General features: G+C 42.0%; 1 pseudogene; it reads left to right on the plus strand.

Annotated features, from left to right (window-relative positions):
- The first annotated feature begins 759 nt into the window (after nt 1–759).
- On the plus strand, nt 760–1,731 carry LOC138768667 (olfactory receptor 5V1-like; annotated as a pseudogene).
- The last annotated feature ends 2,868 nt before the right edge of the window (nt 1,732–4,599 follow it).

Genomic DNA, 4,599 nt, shown 5'->3' on the forward strand with positions numbered 1-4,599 from the left:
TTGTGTGAACATAGCCTTACACTGTTTTAGTTCCCCTAAATACTTGTGTGAGCAATTATTGGATTGCTCATATAGATCAATGCAGTACATATGGATATTTCCATGAGCTCTGCCACAGGTAGGGTATATCAATGGCTGACTTCAAAAAACCACAAATGCCTATCAGAGGCCCCGCGTTGCCCTAACAATGGATCATCTCTCTGCAATTATATGTCAAAAGTTTTGAGCTGTCAGGTCTGGATGTTCAAGTTAGTGAAAGTTAGTTCTAGTCAGATTCGCAGAGAGGAAGGACACGAAATCCACTGTTCCTGCAGAAGTTAAGACAGGGCCTGGCTTATGCACAGCTATGCTCAGCCAATCGCGGCTGAGCAGCCGATGATGCGGCAGAGGGGGGCAGCATCAGGGACGGCTGCAACGATTCGGCCGGCCTCCCGAAGATTACGTCGTTGAAAGAAGATTGGGGATGGGGACGACGCGTGTCAGGTATGTATGGTACACTACACTTCCGGGTCCACGTGCGGGGGTGGGGAAACACGGGGAAGGGGGCGATTCACATACATAACATACATTACAAAGTTGTACAACTTTGTAATGTGTGTTATTTTGTGAATAATTTCTTAGCGCCACACTACCCCTTTAACAAGCACTTTAGATTTAAAAGATTTAATATAAGTGGAATAAGATTTATAGAAGACCAATGTAAATGATTTCTTCAATTGGATAATAACACCTCTTTTGTCTACAGATACAAATGACAGAATGACTTAGGGCAATCACAGTGTTATATCAGAATTTATTTTGCTGGGACTCACTGACTCGCAAAAACTCCAACCTTTCCTTTTTGTGGTTTTTTTCTATATCTATATTATCACAGTAGCTGGCAATGTATATATAATTCTTGCATATACATTCAGTGCAAACCTTCACACTCCTATGTATTTCTTCCTAGCTAACTTCTCTTTTCTGGATATATGTTACATCACAGGTACGGTTCCCAAAATGTTGTCAAACTTTTTATCGGAGCAGAAGACCATCTTAGTTTATGGTTGTTCTATACAGATGTATTGTGTTTTGCTGTTTGGTGGAACAGAGTGTTACATCCTGGCAGCCATGGCTTATGATCGGTATAACGCCATATGCAATCCTCTTTTGTATAAAGTGATTATGAATAAAGTCATATGTAACCAGCTAATCATAGGTTCCTGGATTATCGGGGCAGTAAACTCTCTCATACACACTGTCCTGACGTTCTCATTGACCTTCTGCAATAATAAGATCAACCATTTCTTCTGTGACGTTCCACCGGTCCTTGAACTATCATGTACAAGCACCTGGATCAATGAACTGGTCATCTTTCTCATAAGTGGTTGCGTTATTATCGGTTCCTTTATACTGATCATGATATCCTACATTAAGATCATTTCAACCATTCTGAAGGTCTATTCAAAAAAGGGGAGAGGGAAAACATTTTCAACCTGTACCTCCCACCTAATCGTTGTCACAATATTTTATGGGTCCGGGGTCTTTATGTATTTCAGGCCAAAATCAAGTTACGGAATGGACCAGGACAGACTGGTCTCCGTCATGTATACAGTGATAGCACCAATGCTAAACCCATTTGTGTACAGCCTAAGGAACAGTGAGGTAAAATTGGCCATGAAGAGAATAATATATCAATTAAGAAATCTGTTATGTACATGTAATACTCATTGTGAGGTTATACACGTATGAACAATAAGTTATGTTAAATCTGTTATAAATCTGTTTCTTTTATATTTTAATTTTATTAGTGTAAAAACAGAATAAACAAATTTTGGAGAAAGATGCCTGAAATTGTGACTGGGGGAGGGATAAGCCAGAGATTCATTAACCTGTAAATGTAAATGTATGACATTTTAATTGAGTAAATGTGAAGATGAGTATTTAGGGATTTTTCCATTCCATTTCTTTTTTAATTTGAAGTGTCCACCCAGCACTCAAAGTTAAACTTAATTTGGAGATCTATCGGGTCTTTTTTCAGGCCACTTCTGATGTCAGGCTTTATGCTTAGGCCCTGGAAAACAGCTGCTATGACTCCCATAGCTCACCTAGCACCCGAATAGGTAGTCGTACATCAATGTACTTAAGGTGTAAGAACTCTTTTAACCTACCTCTTTGCTAAGGTGTCTTCTCACCTCATTGTGGTACAGTTCCTCCATTCAAATCTTGATGGACCTCTGTAAAAATGTCTTCCTTTTCAGACAGGGGTCGACTTGGGAATCCCCCACCTAAGCTCAGAATACATTAATGGTGCGTTCACACCTACAGGATCTGCAGCTGATTTTCTGCAGCAGATTTCATTTAAATAACTGAACACAGCATCAAATCTGCTGCAGATCCTGTAGGTGTGAACGCACCCTAACAATACATAAGATTAAAACAACTCAGCAGATTTTTTTGGGGGAGGTTATAGGGTAACTATCAGCAGGATAGGTGAATCAAACCTGCTGTTATACAACCTAGAGAAAAAGAGGAGTGGCTGCACATCACACCCATGTCTTGCAATAATGCCTCTCGGCTACATATAAAAACCAATGCCAGAATGTTGGTTTATAATTTGATCAAACCATATTGCCTCATGTACTGCATGCAGCTCTTGGAGTCAACAACACTGTGACTGCCAACCCCGCAAAGCAAGTGTCAACAGGGGAGGGGGGGGTCCACAGAATGGCTCCGCAACCCCACTGTCACAGGACCAAACCCCACGACCCCCCACACCCCAAAGGTGGCCGCCAAGCAACACAAGTGTGAACAAGGTGTTACTACTCACCAAAGCACCAGCAGGTAGAATGGAAGAAAGAGGAGGTACTTACCATATGAGCACAGGTGCTTCCTGCTAATTGGGGTCACATGGGTCTTACAAGGGAGGAGTACTAGCCACCAAGAAAAAAAGTGAACGTAAAAATAAAACCTAGAGAGTAGGAGGATTGGCTGAACATCACACCTATGGCTTGCAATAATGCCTCAAACCATATTGTTCATTTGTTCAAACCATATTGCCTCATGTACCGCGTGCAGGTAACCTGCTGATATGTCCCTACTGCACAGAAGATACTGAGTAGGAAGGTATGTCTATTACCTCTCTCCTCAGTGCTGTCCCGGTGCAATTAGTCATATGCTTCACGGTCCAGTGAGACCATTAGGAGGACTGCCTGACCCATGGAGCCAATCCAAACCTTTTCTAATGATAATGAATGAAGCAGGTTGGTCAGGGGCGAGCTGGATCAGCACTATGGGGGCGGCCAGTACTCCAAACGGGTTCCCCAGTACCCCTAACATCTCACAAGACGGTGGAGCACACAACTAACTGCACTGCAACAGTACCGAGGAGGAAGGTAAGAGAATACTGTACCTTCCTCCTCTGTGTCTCCTGTGCAATAGGGACATATCAGTAGGTTATATTCATCTAATGAACAGTCCCCTTTAAGTGTACCCTCAGGGTTCTTTTTTCTGAAATGACACTTGTGCAGCACTGGCAAAATAGTAATTTCTGTCATGTAAATTTATTTAGAATAAATGGATGAAATGGAGTTTCTCCCTCTATCTCCATAGCTCCCATCTCCAGAGTCATGTACCATAAGTGTATAGTGCCATGCTGCACAAGGAACCAACCAAACGTAGACCCAGTGAACAGGTTCGTTATCGGTAACAATATCTTTTGTCCTGGATCTGAGAGCATTCACATACAGCAGATGCAGACTGCATGAAGACATAGTGGATTTCCAGATCAATAGGGTAAAATATCTTGTGGAATGACTTATAGGACCTTTATGGCTTCAATTTATTCTGAAAATCTTAGGCCATGTGGCTTTGGTGTAAGGAAAGAAAAAAAGTATGGTGCATAAAACACTATTGAGGTAAATGTTCTGTATGATATATCATGGCTTTTTTAACATACAAAAATACGCTATGTGCACACTAAGTAAAAAAAAAAAAAAAAAAAGGCGGCCACTCTTTCCTCGTTTTTTTTTTGGGGGGGGGGGTGTCTATTAGTGTTTAATTGACTTTAATAAATTTCATTGAAGTCTATTAAAAAAAAGATGTCATTTGCACAGTGTATAAAATGACGGACATGCTTTGAGGCAGATGTCAAATAATGTTCATAACAATCAATTTTGGGTGTCTTTTAGAAAATAAGGACATGCAAAAGAAGAGCCCGTGGAGCCTCATCAAAGAGTCTCGAAAAACAGGACTAGCCAGATATCCCTCTGGGAAGGACCCAGCCAAGGGGTGGCTCCTGTAAGGAAACCACCAAAACCACCATATTAGCTGTTTCAGGGTGTTGCCCCTTATCAGTGTGGAGCAGGATTCTGGCTAGGTAGGAGCAATACCTAGTAGAGCCACAAGAGAAACAGATCGCTGATTTCAGGGAGGCCAGCCAAACAACAACACTGCCGGCTGCTAGTGAAAGCGCTCAAAGCAGTGAAGTCCTAGGTGCATTGCCCCCTGGGAAACATGAATATGCAAAAGAAGAGCCCATAGAGCCTCATCAAAGAGTCTCAATACACAGGACTAGCGATATATCCCTCCGGGAAGGACCCAGCCAAGGGGTGGCTCCTG

The sequence above is a fragment of the Dendropsophus ebraccatus genome, chromosome 12, assembly GCF_027789765.1.
Source record: "Dendropsophus ebraccatus isolate aDenEbr1 chromosome 12, aDenEbr1.pat, whole genome shotgun sequence".
In the NCBI taxonomy this organism is placed as follows: Eukaryota; Metazoa; Chordata; class Amphibia; order Anura; family Hylidae; genus Dendropsophus; species Dendropsophus ebraccatus.